Here is an 18,251-nt window from a genome sequence, read left to right as displayed (position 1 = left end):
ACACTTTATTTCCATCTTTTCATTATCTCACATTTTTTTCTTTTCCCTTATTACCCTTCTCCTACCCATCCCACCTTCCCTACACCTTTAGACCAGACCAACTTTTTAGGTTTCTCATATGAGTAAGATTGTGCAGTACCTGTCTTTCTGTACTTGCCTTTTTTTACTTAACATAATGATCTCCAGTTCCTTCTGTGTTGGTCACAAATGACTTAACCTGAGTTTTTAGAATCGGGTCATTATAATTAAATGTCTTGTGAATCTTTGTTAAGAATAATGTTTTATGATTGCTTTCTTTCATGACCATATTGATAACATTTACACTTTAAGTCTGTTTTAGTTTTTATATCATGTCTTTTCCATTCCCAACTTTTAACATTCTTTAATTTCCCTGTTGACCAGAATATTTTGAGTGAACATTTTTTTTCAATACAAAAATTCAGTGGTCTGGTTTCTGGGTACTTTCTTTACTTCACATATTTCAGAATACAGATTTGTGTATCAAAGTCTTATTGCTTCAAACTTCTTTAGCTCTATCTCACTTCCTTCTGATAGTTAATGTTGTAGAATGCCTGATACTTGCTTACTTTTTTCTTTGAAAGTAAAATTGTTGGGGCCGGGGATGTAGCTCAGTGGTTCTGCTGCCGGCCTCCCAAGTGCAAGGACCCAAGTTCAATCCCCGGTACCAAAAAAAAGAAAGTAAAATCGTTCCTGATATCAGATTTTTTATTCTTATGATTAATAACTTTCAGCAAAACATACTTTTAATTTTCCTAAAATACCATGAACTACTTTATAGTTTCTCTATATTTTTATTACAATTTATCTTCCATTTCCTTTTTCATTTTCTAAAAATTCTGTATGTATTTAATGCATTTGCAGCTGGCATCATTTTTCACTCATTCCATTTTTTCATGTGTGTGTTTGTTGTTTTTTTGTCAGTATGGTAGAGATTTACATTCGTCTTTCGTTTTCTGTTTTGTTCCAACATGCTTGCTTCCACTGCAGGATTTGAATTCTGCAAAATGTCTTATCTATCCAACTGCATCTCCATCTGGATCCCTCACTGACATCGCCAGTGTTAACACGCCCCGAGCTGAACTCACTAGCTAACCTCACTCTGCACTCATTCCTTGATTTTCTTGGTGATGAAACCGCTCCTCTCCCAGGAGTGCGACGCAGGAGCCCGGGGAGCTGTCCTTGGTTCCTGTCTCTGTCACTCCTCTCACATGCAGGTCTCGGTCCTTCCCTCTGTCCTTCCCTCCATCTGTACTACTATTTAGTCAGCTTTCGGATTACCTAAACTCCCACCAACACCTTTCATGGGCAGCCCAGCTTCCTGTCTTCTCTCTTCCCCACAGCACAGCCTAGGGAATTGTTCCAATGTTAAAATCTAACAATATAGTCCCATTTTAAAATTCCGAATTCCCTCCGCATCACTGTCTAAAGAAAATACAAACATTGTGATCTTTAACACGACAGACAAATCTCCCGTAGGTCAGCTCCTGCTCACACTTCTGGACTCATCTCCCACCACATTCTGGCTCACGGTTTTCCTCCCAGCAGCATCGCTGAGCTGCCTCTGAGCCTTTGTTGACACTGTTCACTCCACCTAGAGTGTATTAGCCACACTCCGCACTTAACTTCTACTGTTCCAGCTCGTCTACTCCAGAGAGAGTTACCTGACCTCCTTGACCCAATAACTTCTCCAGTTGGGGAAAGGACTCACGCTGATTCTCATCTCAAGACAGTCAAGCATTATATCTGCTTCTGGCTCTTTTCCACCCAATTGGAAACCCATTTGGTCCTCCCCAGAAACTGCCTAGCTGAGTTGGGTGTTCAATATACACTTGTTGATTTAGCATCGGTTTCATGATTGAGTGAGTTTCCTCAGGAGTGTATCTGCCATCATTTGTATGAAGAGGGATTTAGGACAGCATGAACTTTGTGAGCCTACTATTTGAGGTCCTAAATCCTGATAGTTTGAGATCACTCTCTGATCAGCCAACACATGGTGGCCATGGCGGCATGAGAAACTGGCCAGCATGTTCTCAGGATTGTGGACATTGGGGTAGGGACTGGGGGTGTCTAGACTACACTTTGTATGGCTCTCAAGGATTCCAGAAAAAGCACCTTGGCCCTCTGGGAGAGGGAGAGAGCTTTCTCTAGTTTATTTAACCGAGGGTGAGGATACTGAGGCAGCTGATGAAGTTCTATGAGCCACCGTCCTAGAGCAGAGGGGTGAAGAAATGCACCAGGGCATGAAAACATTTCAAGCATTTTGACATCTGAGCATCTAAGTGGCCATGCTTGTTGGCAGCTTTCACACCAGATAGGCTATCAAGAAAGAGAAAACTCACTTCCTGTGTAGATGACACTGCTCATGGCCCAAGAGAGGAGAAAACTCCCCATGTACACCACACATAAAAGAGTGAGGGGGCCTGGGAATGTGGCTCAGTGGTGCTGCACCTTTCTGGCAAATGCAAGGTTTTGAGTTTGATTTCTTGTACAAAAAAAAAAAAAAAAAAAAAAAAAAAAGAGTGAGGGCCAGTGATTACTTGAGCAGGCAAGTCTGGGTTTGTCAGCTGCCCTGTGGCCATTAGATTTTTTCTCTTTCACCCCTTTTCCATGGTGAAATCCTACTTATAAAATGGGGCTGGTGACATCTATATAACTGGACTCAAGAGAGATCATGCATGTAAATGCAATGTCATCTTCTAAGTATTGTATGCATGGAAAATATGGTGATCTTTTTAATGAAAATGAACTTTTCTTAATTGAACCTTTTCTCTCTGTATCCCCATCTTCCTGGTGATTTTGGCAACTTCCCTACTCTATAAGTCTTGACAGTTTAAGGATTGCAGTCTTGTTAACTCGGTTGCATATTGTCTTAGCATCACGAGATGTTATTCAATTAGGATAAGAGACATGTATCAATTTGAGACACATCTAAGAGTTTCTAGAATCATAGAAATGGAACTTTTAGTTCCACTTCCCACTTGAGAGTTCTCAAGCTTTCTTCTCCTTCCCCTTTTCACATTATGATGCCAGGAAAGAGTCTTCAATTTTCACTGAGGCATCATGACTTGAAATAAAAGGCTAATTCTAAAAATAGAAATGGATATATGTGCACAAAGCAAAGCCTTAATCTTCTTTAGAGAAGAAGGAGAAAGCCCTGTTCAAAACGTAGAGATCTTGATTTCTGCCCTGGCTGTGTGACTCCAGCAAAGGCCCTTCTCCTTTTGGATCTGATGCTCCTTATTTTAGTTACTGTTTTTGGAGGTGTGGGGTTGGGTGTTTTGCTATGTTGTCCAGGCTGGCCTGGTATTCAAAATCCTTCTGCTTCAGCCTCTGGAGCAGCTAAGACTCCAGGCACCTAGTATGAGTTCCTAGCTTTATGAGATGAAGGCCTAGAACCACATTCTCTCTTGTCTCCCTCCCTCATCTCATTTCTATGATGCTAGAAGCTCTTAGATGTGTCTCAAATTGATATGTCTCTTCTCCTAATTGAATAACATCTCATGATGCTAAGACAAGATGCAACCGAGTTAACAAGACTGCAATCCTTAAACTGTCAAGACTTATAGAGTAGGGAAGTTGCCAAAATCACCACCATCATCTCCACTAACATCATCACCAACAGCCATCATCACCACCATCATTACCACCATCACTTTCAGGCAAATACAGGTCTATATTATTTTACATAGGGAAATAATCTGTAAACATTTCGTATCTTGAGAGACTGGTGTTAACTTCAGGAAACATCCTGAAATGAGACGAGGAATGAGCTTTAATAATGAAGTCCTGATCTTTAGGAACCAACATGAGTTTGATGAAAATAGTTTACATTGGACAAACAGAATTGCTTCTTTGACCAAGTTATTGGGAAGTTCAAGCGCCTACCAGTGATAGAGAATCTACCAAGACCTTTGATGAGATTCCTGTAATAATCTTTTTAATAACAGAGAATATGTGCTAAATGATAATAAACTATGTTGAATATAGTCTTAAGGCTAATGTTTGATTATTGAATGAATATATTTAGGGAGCCTATAATGAAATACCTCACAACCCTATAATAAATTTTACTGATGACTTACATAAAAAAGTCATGTTCACCACACTCGGGAGTGGCAGGAAATCAATGAGACTGAAATGAGCAAGACAAAATGAAGACTAAATGCAAAGGTCCATATCTGTACCCCATATAGCATCTGTACAAGCTGGGGGGGGGCAGTGGGGAGCAGGAGAGCTCAAAGACAAGTTTAAGAGAGAATGGGTTGTTTTGCTTGGCGCCAGGCTCACCAGGTATCGATCATATAGATTCCTAGTTAGTCGGAACTTAGAGAGCTTCAACAGAAACAGGAAAGGGGGTGATTATCTCACTGGCTCAGTGCTGATTAGTTAGGCCTCCCACAAAAGTCTGCATTTTATTCTTTAAGAACACAGAAATTGGAGAAAACTGGGGCAAGAGTGACAACAACTGGGGTGCTGCAGCAAGTGGCCTGTGAGGCAGGGTGGAGCAGTAGAAAGGGCTCTGGCCCAGGAGCAGAGAGCCAATTTAGACCATTTGTGGGTGGTGGGACTTGGCCAAGCCAGCACTGCTCTTGGGAGCTGGTGACAGGACTCCCTGAGGATGCTCTCTGGCTGGTTCACTCTCCAAGCTTTTGGTCCTCTGAGCAGTGGGTGGCTTCCTCTCTTCTTATCTAACTCATCCAGGGAGAAGGCCTCCTGAGCACCCTTTTGCATTCTTGAAATGCCATTTACTTTCACAAAAATCTATACCAATTATTTTCTTTGAAATGCCTTCAAAAATACCCTTTCTTTGACTTCCTGGGAAGCCAAGATGGTGGTAATTCTCAACAACCTCAGCATATACGTCAATTATTGAGGCAGTAAAGTGAAATACCTAAGAGAATAAGTTATGAAATCTTACAGGTGTGAGTTTTAAACTCAGCCTTTCCTATCAGCTTTGCAAACACAAGCAAATTGGTCAAACTTTCTGAAACTCAGCTTCCTTTTCCACAAGATGGGCTTAACATCGGCTTATAGTGAGACAATACATGTCCAATTACATCACAATGTGAGACCAGGAGTAGATGCCGATAAATGCGACAGCTAATGTTACTATTACATTTACTACTACTGCTCCCTCCAATTCCTCTGGGCCAGGCCGTATGCCAGTACAGAAGACAGGGTTAGCGGGCCGGGGATTTAGCTCAGTGGTTCCACTACCTCCCTCGCAAGTACAAGGCCCTGAGTTCGACCCCCGGTACCAAAAAACAAAAACAAAAGCAGAAGACAGGGTAGAAAGCAAAACAGACAGGCACACCCCGTGCCTGCACCAAGCTGATTGTCTAATCAGCATGGTTCAGTTGAACTTTTCGGGATGAAGGAAATGTTGTACATGTGTCTTCTCCAACATGGTAGCCAAAACCCACACGTGGTGCTGCAGCACTAGAAACATGACTAGTGTGACCAAGGAACTGAATTTTTAGTTTAATTTAATTTTAAAGATGTACATGGCCTTGGAAAGAGCCACATGTGAGAATAGATAGCACAGCTGTAGGTGTCTTTCGGGTACATTTCTGAGACTGATCAAGATGAACAGAATAAAAATGTATTGAAAGAGAAATCCATACAAAGCACCTGGAAAATTCTCATTTGTTTATTCATTACATTTCATTGTCAGTTATACATCTATAAAATCTCATGTGTAGAGGGCACAGGGAAGAATCAGTCATGGCTTCTGCCCTCAGGGAGCTTGCCGTCTAGTGGGGGAGAAGTAAATAAATAATTTTACTGCAGTGAAGTGAATATATGCACGTGTACTATAGGTGCAGCTCAGAAGTCTAAACCCCAATGGACAGTTTTTTTTTCAGACAAGCTTTATTATAAGATGACATCAACTCCCACTATGGGATTTTGTAACAGCTTTGGATGTGGCTAGCATGCTGTGATTATGGCCAATGTGTGAAGAAGATCTTACTGATTGGTCAAGCTTGCTGAATTCGGATATTGATAGTGATGCCCATTCATAGGAGGGAAGATTAGCATAATTATTTGTGCAGAGAAGTGGGATGCTATGCACATTTATGTATTTTAAACAATAGTTTCATTTGCTCAAAATATAGGATGCTGGCCAGTCAAAGAATTCTGCAGCTGACAGTTGCTCAAATAAAAATGGGTATAGTTTTATGGTATGGCTTCCATACTCATCCTTGAGGTGAAAGGAGGGTGATGTGCATGACTCCTTCTCCTACAAGGGGTGGTCTTGTGGTGTAGCTGGGTCTTGTGAGAACCTCTGGGCAATTTGAATCCCTAAGGATCACCTGCTTTGACCCTTATGATAGAGTTCCCTCTGGTGAACAGAAGTGCTTTGGATAAAAAATAGTTTATATAGACCAACAGGGAATAACTGCAGGAAATATAAATCATAACACACTGAGAGTTTAAACTGGTGTAGCCCTTTTGAAAAATGGCTTCTCATGTATACTGGCAATCCTCAGTCATGCCCTTTGGCCCAGTGATCCTACTTCCTGCCATGTACCCAAAGTAAGCAACTGGAATTGTGTGCAGTAAAGACCTTGCTGTGGGTTTTTTGGTAGCTGCTAAGGAGAGGAAACAACTTAAATGATGAACAGCGCAATAACTTGCAGCCGGGATGAATGATCATGGAGGACTTTTGCTATAGCACCAATTAAGGGTGGGGGGAAGCAATAGCTCCAGATGCTAAGTGACCATACTTTGGGGTCAGACAGCCTGGGTGTGAGTTATGGCTCTGCCACTTACTAGCTGTGTGCTCTTAGCAAGTCACCTGAACTCTTTGCCATCCTAGAAAAATGCGGTTGATAATAATATACCTATCTCAGAGGAACTCTGAGGATTAAATGACATAATGAATATAAGATGCTTAACACCACCAAAGGTACATTTATTAGGTTACCTATATATGTTGGCCCTCTATGGACTGTATGACTTCAAGGCTTAGAAATAGATGGAAAGAGATAAGCCAATATATTAACAGTGTGGGGTCTGGTTGGTGGAATTATGGGCGATGTATTAATTTCTCCGCATACTTTTCAATTTCCCAAATTTTCTTTAATGCACACGAATTAGCTTTATATTAAAAGAGTATATCATAATGGTGTAACACAATGAGATATTTTTAAAAATAGAACTTACCCACAATGAATTAGCATTTCCCTTTCCTTTTCTCCTTACCCTTCCAGGGGAGGAGCTGGAGCAGCCCAGCCCGGGCCTCTGACAGTGTCGGGGTGGGGGGTCCTTGACACCTGTGGAGGGTGCTGCCTGGGGAGTCTGAGCAGAGGGGAAACTGGAATCCGCTTTCTTAGCGGTTCCTCCCTCGCATCTCTGAGAGTCTACATTCCAAGCTGTTGCGATGTTTCTTCTCGCCCCCATAATATGATTGATTTGAACCAAACACTACCTAAAACTGTAAAGTAGGAAAGCCTCATCTACTGGCTTCCAGCCCAAGACCCCTCCTAGAAGGTACTTGTAATATCGTCCGTAGATGGACTAACACATGAAAGACCAATTGGCAAAAAAGGACTTAGATCAGGAGAACACCAGAAGTTAGCTGAGTACCAGTCGTTGTAACGAGTATAGTTTATATTCAGAGAAATTCTGGCAAAAATAGCCCTCTCTAGCACGACAAACAGCGAAAATACCTTCCTGCGTCCCCCGAAAGTCCCCGGAACCAGAAGGCCAGAAAGCATATAGGGGTGTGAGCGCGCGCTGGCGTTTCTGACCAAACCTTGCCATTTGCGCCCTCTGCTCAGATGTCCTTCATTGACAGAGAGGGTGTTTGTGGTTAGCAAGTGGCTCTGAGAGCGGCATTTTATAAACAGGGAATCCCAGGCGCCGAAATGACGAGGTCGACGCCCCCATCCGGACCAGAGGGGCAGTTTCCGGTCGTGTCCGGACCGTTGTCCCTCATCGCGCCTGGAGGTGACCGCTGTACAACCCCAAACCCACGGTGCGTCCCCCAGCCCCCGAAACGAAAGCAAGACGAGCAGCCCTGTCCCCGGGCCCTGCTCCCCCAGCGGGGTCACAGCGCGCGCTCACGAGGCCAAGGGACAGGAGCGCCCCCGCGACTCGGCCACAAATCACCTTCGCGACGCCGCAGCCCCCAGCCGCGGGCGGAGACCCCCGGCCCAGAGCCCCACAGCCCGGTTTCTCCGTGTGGCCAGCGTCACCTCTGCCCCGTCCCGAGCTCTCCGCCGCAGTGATGGCGAGGCTGGAGGCGGCGAGTCCGAGTCACCTGTAGGGCTTTTTACAACTCCATAGCCCCCTCCCCAAACTCTAGATCCCTGGTCCAGAGGAAGAAGGGAGCAATCGCAGGAGCTGCAGGGTAGGTAAGCTGCACCGGAGGTGGAGTTTTCAAAAGCCCTACAGGTGATTCGGGATGCGCAGCCCCCAAGCCCCACCGACGCCCGACTCGGACTGGGCAGGTCTCGACCCTCTCCTGCTCTGCAGCTTTCCTCTAAGCGCGTCACCCCACAGGCTTCGCGGTCGGACCTTAGGGAAAATGTCCCCTGCTCTTCGCACCTCTCACGCTGTCCGGATCGCACGCCGGGTGCCAGAGCCAAGGTGAGACCGGGAGGGGACAGAGCAGACCAGTTGCTTGGGCGAACTGCCCGCAGCAACGCCGCCTTCCTTTCGCGAGTCTTTGCCACCCGGTGGCCTAATCGCCGGGAAGCCTGAGCCTTCCCGCCCGAGTCCGCAACCCTCCGCGGAGCATCCTCTCCAACGGGGCTCGGTGGCAGGTGGCACTGTCAGGGTGGGCTCCGTGACCTCGTCTGCAGCCCCTCTCCTGACCAAGGGACCGGCCACTTCCTTGTCCTCCTTGCCCAAGTTGCTCCACTCCCCCGCACCCCCAAACTCGAGACCTCCTCCGTCGCACCGGCAGCGGTCGGTCTTACCTCACCAAGCAACACTTGGTTGCGCGGTTGCCCGGGGCGCTCCTTCCTCACAGTTTATTCCCTTACTTGGGAGGAAAAGAGGAACCGAGAGGCAGAAAGGGGACCGAAGCTGGCGTATGGGCGTCTTCCCGCCCGCGCAGCCCTCTGGTGGGGGGGCAGCCCCGGGGCGCGCGGAGATCGGGCGATCCGCCTGCGGCCAGGCAGCGCCGGGGTCCTCGGCCTCTGCTCAGGGATCAGCGGTTCTCTCCGGCGGTCTGTCTCGGCCGCCCGCTACTACGGCACTGCGGCTCTGCGCCCTGTCCCTCGCAGCCTGGCAAGTCCAGCTGCCACTCTCACTGCGGAGCTCTGCCCCCGGGCGCAAAGCCCGCCCCCGCCACACACACGCGCGCGCATGCACATGCTACACACACACACACACACACACACACACACACACACACACACGGAGGCGCGAGCGCGCCCGCGCGCGCCCACACACCAATGCGGATCCGTTCAGTGGGAAACTGCGTCCCTTTGGTGCAACTTGGGCGCGGGCATCATGAGGGCGCTTCTTCCTGGCAGCACTATGGTTTTCGGAGGAGGAGAAGGAGGAGGAGGAAGAGGAGGAGGAGGTGGAGGAGAAGAAGTTCGGGGTTTGGGGGGTGCAGAAAGGACTCAGCAGTCCTGGGGGCTAGAGGCCAGCTCACCTGGAGGCGGAGAACACATGTTTGACCAAATATCTCCCATGGCAATTCCTTTTCTCAGCCTAGAAACCTCGGAGTCTGGTTTAGCTTAAATATCCCAACCAAATCAGAGAAAAAAATATATAAATAAAAGATCAAGAAGTTCTGTTTCCCAGGAACTCAATGCCCCTAGTGTCCAGATCACCAGCCCTGTTGTGTGTGTGGGTGTGTGTGGGGGGTGCCTCTGACAACCCTGGCTGGGTGGCAGTAGACTGATGGCATTTCAGGGCCGTCTTCCTAAATTCCCCACTTTACTTTCAAGTGACACTGGACTGTTTTCCTGCAGAGCAAGTAGACCACTTCTTTAAAAAAATCTAGAAAAGCACAGAAAGTGGGCTGGAAGAGAGGGGTGAGGAATGGCGCAGCGGCCCTGGCCCAGGCACTGGGACTTCTGCTGCTTCTTTTTCCATGACGTGCATGTACGCATGTTGGTGGCGATGCTATTTCAGGCATGTCACACCAGCAGGATGACTTCTGTCCATTTCGCACAACATTTAGAGTCACCGGGAGTTTAGACTCTCATCTGTAAAATATGTGCAGTTTACTAGTTTCCACAGCTGAGAATTCTTTTCTGCCAGCAGGCAGTGAAGGTCCCTGGGCCAGGACGGTAGCCAAGAAAAGCTTTCTGCAGAGTGCAGAGGTGCTGAGGGTCCCTGGGTGTCTGGGCACTGGGGGAAGAAGCTGCAATGTTGTGTTAAATAGCCCCGAGGACCCTGACGGTCAGTGCACACACCGGGCCACCTGCGGGCAAGGCTCACGGGACAGGAGAGGATCTGAGACTCAGCGACATCTCCAAGGTTCCACCTGGTGACAAAGGCAAAGCTGAAAGCAGCATTCTGTGCTCCTCCTTCATCCAGCCACCCACCATTCACACTCTGTCCCATCCCCCAGCTTGGTTCTCAAAGCTTCCTAAATGAGACTGAAAGGCATTTGGTGAAGGTGCTCTTTTATTAGTTCTTCCTCCATCCTTTCTTGTTTCCTTTTCCCTCACTGACTCATTCGTTTCACAGTTACTTATGAAGCTCCTACTTTATCTTCAGGTACTTTCTCCTGACTCCAGTCTTGGGCCTTCCTTGGGAATGAAAGAGGGGTGGAGAGACAGAAAGGGCTTGAAATTGTTCCCGTCTAGTTCTTGGCAGAGGAAGAACCTGGGCACGAGGCTACCCTGTTGAATAGATGTGGAAGATTCCATCTTGAGCTTCTGAGCTGTATCTTTCACGGAGGAAAACGCTCTCCGGTGTATCACAAGAAAACCATCCTGGCTCTGTCTGTTCTAAAGGAGGCTACACAGAAGGGAAGCATGTATTTAGCTGTATGAACAAAGGATGGATGGTTGGAGGTGGGAGTTGGGGCAACATTGAATGTTCTGCCTGTTAGAGTGGGAAGAGAATAAGTTGGATGGGATGGATGGGAAAGACACACTAAAGTAGAGTGGAGAGCTTCAACTTGGTTGGGATTGGGTTGAGGAAGAATAGCGAAAGAAATTCTGAGGACGGAGCTGCAAAGCAAGGATTTGGAGAGTGGAAATACTTGCACAGATTGGCAAATAGTTTGCTGCACAGTGGAATATACAAGTACTCGCTCCTATAAGATATGTCACTTGTGAGGTTAATATTGTTCACCTGGTTTGTTTGTGAATGGATTTTTTTTGGGGGGGATAATTCTGGGCAGTGAGGAATCAAGCACCTGAGTAGATGTACAGTGATTACACAGAGGGCTAAGAGACTGTGTGGATCCCGGTTTGCATGAACGTGTGAGACCTTCAAGGGTTGTGTGAGAGGCAAAGAGGGATGGGGAAGTATCTGATGCCACCTTTCCTCATCAGAATGGAGAGCCTAGAAGGACTGTGGAGAGACGGATTTTGTGAGCCTTACAAGGAGCCCCAGCTCCATACAGAGAGCTCGCTGTACAGAGCAGCCAGCCGAGGGGCTGAAATCCGCCCCATGCTCCATGTGTCCATGCATCCTAGCAGGGCTGTCTGTCCAGAGGGAGGGTGCCTTTTCTCCATTTTGCACAGGGCCCCTGCAGCTGAGCTTTTTTATTTGAGAACTTTGGAGCCATGTTGCAACCAGAGGATTTGCTGAGCGTTTGCTGTCTGTGAAGACCAAGGTACAGTGGGAAGAATCTAGAAGCGGGAGCTCTGAGCCTGCTCTTATCTCTGTTCTTCTGTGGAGCTCCACAGTACGCTGTAGGATACGGAAGAGGAAGCTTGATTCCTGTCCTCAGAGCGTCTGCAATCGGGGTCAGCGATGACACAGTCAAAATGGTTAAGAAGCAATAAAAGAATCACGGAACTGAGCGCCAAGTTGTACAGTGGATTCTCAGGGTGTGTGCAGGGAGACCAGCGCGGGGCTTGGGCTTTGAGAGGGCCGGATGTGGGAGTGGAGCATGTGCTGGTTCTAGGTTATGGAAAGAGCTGTGAGCAAAGGGCTGGAGGCAGGGAATCGGGGCGGGGGGGGGCGCATTCTGAGCACAGGGTTTGAGGCCCCTTGTCTTGCTTAATGCCCTTCCTAGCCTTCTGAGGAATCAGTCACCCTCGGTTCTGAGAGACAGGGCAGTTTGGATAAAAGGCGACCCCTTCCATTCCCCGCAGCTTCAGGGTCAGCAGCTTACACTCACAGTGCCTCGTCTCCACCCCCAGAGCAAGGCAAGGGCTGAGTCGGTACCTTCGTCTGCAGTTTTAACCCTGAGTGTCTCTGACAAACCGAGTGACACTTGGTCGGGGGAGCACAGCTGAGAACCAGGCCACCAAGCACAAGGTGGGCTTGGCGCCTGGGGAATGGGAGACCTGAGCTCAGGTGGCGGGCTCTGCTTTCCTTTCTAGGCCTGGTCTTTCTCACACACACACAAAGCAGACCATCGAGCCAGAATATCTACCAGCTCCCTCCCTGCTAATGTTGCACGAGTCCGAAGTTAATAGGATCTTTCTGTTTCACCCAATGATGACAGGGTGGGAACTGGAATTAGTTGGGACTTAACTGTAACTTTCCTCTTGGGGTTTGTTCATGCTGGCTGTTTCTAAGAGGGGTTCTAGTATTGTGGGGAGGGACAGAATTGTCACAATTTTGACATGATAGGATTTGTGGGTCCAGACTGGGTCGACCGCTCTAGGGTTCAGGCTTTTCATTTTTTTCAGGCTTTTAAAAAAAAAAAAAAAAAAATGCAGGTAGCCGGTCGTGATGGTGCATGCCTTTAATCCCAGCACTTGTGAGGCTGAGGCAGGAGGATTGCTGTGAGTTTGAGACAAGCCTAGGCTACATAGTGAGGTCCAGGTCGGTCTCAACTACATAGTGAGACCCTGTCTCAAAAACAAAAAACAAAAAACAAATGCAGGTAGAATAAGGAAGTTGGAAAATATCTCTACAATAGTTTCTGGCTCTGATGCTCTGTTACGTACTGTCAACAGAACAAATGCTACTTATTGTCTGTTCACACAGGTTTGTACCCCTCTGTAAGGCAAGGTGGGAAAATCGCCACAGGAAGCCTGGGGGAAAGCCAGGATTTTAAGAATAATAAGTAGACCATTTAGATGGAGTTGAAAGATTGAAATCAGTGTTGCCATACCTCAATTTAGTCTTCTGTAAAATGAGGACAGACACACGCCCACTGAGGAGTGGGGCAGTGATTAGATGAAGATGCTTCTGTGTAAAAGCTTGGTCAGTTTTGGAAGTGTCGCGCAAAAACGTAAAGTACCATGATTAAAGACAGTCAGTGCTCTTAAACAGTTTGTGAAAACAACCCCCTTCCCAAAAGCTCAATTATGTTATTTGCTCACTTGTCTGCTTCCTAAGAAACAGTAATGTAATTCAGGTCAGCAACTCTGTCTCCACGCTCCTAAAGATAGAAGTATTTTAACATGAAAACCTAATAAAGGAGCTGGCAGACTTCTGGACGGACTAATAGACAGGTTTCTGACCTGCCCCTTCCTGGAACTTGGCAGTGGCACTGACACTACACAAAGTGCGTTTCTGGGCCACCGAGACTCAGTTTCCCGGAGAGTGAGTGGGGCGCCCACCCATCCAAGGTCCCGATTTATTGCCTATCAGGAGATGGATGATGCAAAGAAGGGAAGGAAGCAAGGACTGGGAAAAAGAAGGGAGAAGCCTCCTGCCCTCCCACTGTACTTTGAGCGTTGGACTCTAATCTTTATGCTTTACCATGCTTGTGCAGTGGCTAATTTTGGTTGCTACGTCGCTCCAGGTCTGATTTGTGCCCTGCGTGGATGGGAGTGGCTGCTGTGGAATGCATCACTGTAGTTCCCGGAGGGAAAGCTTTGCATGGGGAAGGCTGAGAGGAACTACAGGGAGGAAAAGGTTCTAATTCCATAAATGACCAGACTCTCTGAAGCCTGCCTGACCCACAGAACTTTTGAGACGATCTTTTCATTTTTAGAAATACTGGCCACTTCTTTATCTTTTGCCCACCAATGTGGGGGTACAAAGTGTCCCAGCATGTGAGAAATTGAGGGAGCCCCTAAGGGCTGGCACTTTGCTGATCTACTTTTCCTGCTGCCGTCAGAGTTGTTTTCTGAAAATATAGGTCCCAGAATCCTTCTTCTGTTTAAAAGCCCAGAAAGCCTCACATTCCTCATCTGTGCAATGGGGGTCAGAATGCTTACGTGTAGGCCTTTGCCAGCCCTAGGAGAAGTGTTTACAAACACTCTAGCAGTGTCAGTCACACAGCAGGGTCCTGATAAATAGACCAGTGTTTGGAATTCCTGCTTTACCATAAAGTAAATGTCCCCTAAAATGGCCCTGTGTGAAGGGACCGCAGCCTGCTCCTCTCTTACACTTCCGGTAAGTGATCAGCTTTGTCTTCCAAACGTGCCCTCCCTCTCCCTCTCCCGCTCCCGCTCAGGCTGGGAGAATGGCCTGTTTTGTCTCTCTTGTTCTTTCTAAACTGCCACCTCTTAAGTCCGCCCAGACAAGGGTAAACATTTTCTCCCCTATGCTCCCGTCGTGTACACCAGTTCTAGTGCGTACACCAGGCTGCCTTGTAGCACGGTTACTTTCGTGTGCTCTCTATGCCCAGTGCTTCCTCATCTGTGGTCTTCCTTAGACTGCGCCCTGTCTTCCAGTCACGCCCCAGGAACTGCACATAGTAGGGCATCAATAGTATCAGGGTGAATTTTTAAAAGGCATTTAAACATCCCTGTAGATGCCGGAGGCTACGACAGAGGGAAGGTTTATTCCCATTTTCAACTCTTGCAGCAAGAGCGTGTGGGTGAGGCTTGTCGTTAAGTCTCCCAGAGCCTGCAGGAGGAGGAGCATGGTCTCTTGCGCTCGGAGGCCAATGGCTCCGGGTCCCCCAGCCTGGCATGAGAAAGCAGAAGCCCCCTGAGCAGGCTTCCCTTCCTCTAACGGGAGTCTCTCCCACCTGAGCTTGCTTCATTTTCCCTGTAGAGCACTTGCAAACAGCCTGAACTACATTATAAACGCTGCTTTACGGTTGCCTGGCTATGTTTTTTGGTATCTTTGCCTCGATTCTCCAAGCAGATTTTAATATAGTTGGTTGTTGAGCAATACAACAATAATAAAAATACCACACCTTTCCCCATCTTCCGAGGGTGTAGCTCGGTAGCTACTGGAAGGGCAGTGGTGCTGCGGAGGGACTCGGGGCAGAGTTCATTTTAAGAGCGCCCAAAAGTTTTGGTAATTCCAGTCACCGGCACTGCAGCTGAATCTCAGCTCCTCATGTTTGTTAAGTGGTTAATGGCCTCTCTTTCTTCCTCCACCTCCTCCCACTCTTAACCCTCAATCGAGCCAGCCACATCCCATGAAGTGACCAGCAAGTAGTTACCGACCTTCTCCTCCCACTGGAGAAGGAAACGGGAGAGAAGGGAGTCTTGTGAGTCTGTTTCAGACAGAGGAAGCCCGAGAGAGAGAGAGAGAGAGAGAGAGAGAGAGAGAGAGAGGGAGGAGAGATCAGAACTCTGCCTTTTGAGCAAGCCCTTCAGGAGACTCCTCCCACCTGAAGCCCGAGCACCAGAACCAGGCTGAACAGCAGCTCAGGTGCCCCCAGCAGATCTGTGACTGCTCCAAAAGTAACTTGTTCTTTCTCAGCTCTCAGCATCCGTACAGAAAGAGAAACCATTTCAAGCCTCACTTTACCGCTTCCCAGTTACCCCTTGGACGGTGGCTACAGTGTGCCTGACACATTCTATATGTCTATTTTATGGTGTTGAAAAGGAATCAAATTGGTTCCACTGTAGAGCCTCCCTGTTTCCTACTGCTTTGCTGTGCGAGCGAGAGTCTCAACTCGGGGCTCTGCTGTCAGTTACTCTTTGGAGCACGGTTGAGGAGAAAGGGACTCTGAGTTCCAAACAACGACTTCGTAAGTACATTTGCAGAACACAGCATTTTCCTAAGCAGGGAACTGTCTGGGTTTTAAAGTTTCTGTAGCCATTTGTCTCCGAGAAGAGGATTTTTGCTGGCCCTAGAAGGATGTGGAATGGGGACTCTTGAGTTTTCCCAAATCGCATTCTCACAGATCGCTGGCTATCTCCACAGCTTATTTTATTCGGCAAATAAATGTTTAGGTGTTTCTGGGAATTTAGCCAGTTTGGAATATCAAAATGAGAGGTGCAGGGAGTGCACTTTGTTTCTCGTTTGTGACTATGTTTATCTAACAAACGCTTCTTGGTACCTCCTGTGTACCAGATGCTCCGTTAGCTACTGGGGATGCAGACAGGGGTGTTGCTTTCTGACTTGGAGGGACTCACAGATCAGCAGTGGAACAAAAATTATGGACCAGGGCTGGGGATTTAGCTCAGTGGTGTTGCCACCTGCCTTGAAATTGCAAGGTGCTGAGTTCGATCCCCAGTACCCCCCCAAAAAAATTATAGACCATACAGGGAAGAGGTTGATGATGGGAAGGAGCTGTGGAGTAAGGGTCTAGAGGGAAGACAGTCAAACAGGTGTGGAAGGATGAGAGAGAAGCCTGGAACACCCCCGGTCCATCTTTCTATGAATTTACTTACTGGTATGAGGAGATGAGCAGGACTGTCACCTCTATTACTAGGACCATTCGGCCCTAACTCTGCTAGGCTAGTGGCACACACCAGCACAGGTTCCCTCAGGATTTGTGGCCATTACAAAACCTTGTCTCCCTGGGCTGAAGTGTGGAGCAGGCAGGCCTGGAGGCCATGGGAATAGATTTAAGGCGCTAACAGAGAAGTGGGAGGTAGGGAGCATCGTGCATTCTATAGATCTGTACAAACTGAAAGCACACATTATTGAAGCCTGTTTCCTGCCACCTCCTCTTTTTGGTCTTGGCTTTGTCCATTGGTGTCATATGAATAAGGCACATCCCGTTTCTGTTAGACATCCCTGCAGATGCTGGACGGCAGCTTCTGTTTCCTTTCCCCTGCCCTCCCCAGGAGCATTCCCTTATCCATTCCAGCATCCACTCAATAAACATTTATTTAGCAAACATTCTTCACGTGTCTGTTTTTCCCAGGCACTGTGCTAGGTGCTGTGGGAATAGAAACGAAGACGGGGCCCTGCATTTATGTAGAGGGCTGAGGACAGATGGTGACACTGTGGCCCCACAGGTGACCTGGGAGAGTGAGGCACGGGGGTCCAGCTGGTGTGCGCAAGGGAACATCTCAGAAGCTGTGATGGAGTGTTTAGCTGTGTCCTGACACCTGCAGACTGTGGTGGGCCCAGGGCCCTTCCTAGTGAGGTGCTGGAGCCAGTTGCGCTCCTCTCTGCCCAGTTTGGCCTTCAGTAACACCTGTTGGTAGTTTCAGACTCACCTAAGGTGGGAATGTTTATACCACAGCGATTTGCATATGATACAGATGAGGGCTCCCCTTCCCCTACCCTCAGCAGAGCTTGTTGTTAGACATTTCCTAGCACAATGTCGGTCCTGCAGTACCATTTTGTCCCTCATGTCCTGCTAGAAACTCGTACAGGGAGGGGGAGGAGACAGAGCTCAGCTTCCGTTCTAATGTGTAGAAGCTCTGTCTATGTTTTCCGTCCCCACCTCTGGCAAGCACCTGAGTAAACACTCCTCGGGGACTCTCAGTCACTCAGTAGAATCCCTGTGGAGTCCCTTGGAACGAGGGCTTGCAGCACTGTGCTGAGAATCACAGGAAGCTGCTTTCAGATGGGGGTTCTCCCAGGGTGAGGAGGGTACAGGTAGGGGCACATAGCTCCTCTCAGATGTTTTCCCCGGAGATGAACAGTGAACAGTGAGCTTGTCTCTTTCTCCTCGTGTCTTCAGGCAAGGCTCGAAGCTACTCACTGCATATTTTAGGCTTCTTCACGGCACCCGTGTTTGGTCATTAAAATCAGAAGAAAATCTGGTTTCAATCCCATGATCGTTTCACGATTCTCGAATACAGAAACAGCAGGAGTACGCTGTTTGTCTTTTTGCTTCTGGGGAGTGAATGGACATGGAGAAGAGACCCCCCCAAACTGAGCTCCCAAGGTCGAGTTGCTGATAAACAACCATTTTTGTTGGGCTGGTTCATCCTAGATGCCTGTCTGTTTCAAGATGTGAATACATGGAGACATCTTCTGTAGTCTTGGCATCAGGGCTACCTCATCTCTGCTGTTTAAAAAAAAAAAAAAAAAAA

At 47.7% G+C, this 18,251-nt stretch overlaps 1 protein-coding gene across 2 annotated transcripts in view; it reads right to left on the bottom strand.

Annotated features, from left to right (window-relative positions):
* Window positions 1–9,508, bottom strand: part of Dgkg (diacylglycerol kinase gamma) — a 179,116-nt gene extending 169,608 nt beyond the window's left edge. Inside the window, exon 1 of one of the 2 annotated variants that reach the window (XM_010624203.3) lies at window positions 9,427–9,508. The gene's annotated coding sequence lies outside the window, so the exon portion shown is untranslated. The remainder of the gene's footprint in view (window positions 1–9,426) is intronic. The other variant, XM_033762586.1, reaches the window with a different exon arrangement.
* Between the last annotated feature and the right edge of the window lie 8,743 nt (window positions 9,509–18,251).

This window comes from Fukomys damarensis, unplaced genomic scaffold (genome assembly GCF_012274545.1).
Source record: "Fukomys damarensis isolate Sample0158 unplaced genomic scaffold, DMR_v1.0_HiC HiC_scaffold_12, whole genome shotgun sequence".
In the NCBI taxonomy this organism is placed as follows: domain Eukaryota; kingdom Metazoa; phylum Chordata; class Mammalia; order Rodentia; family Bathyergidae; genus Fukomys; species Fukomys damarensis.
This window is presented reverse-complemented; position numbering and strand designations above follow the sequence as displayed.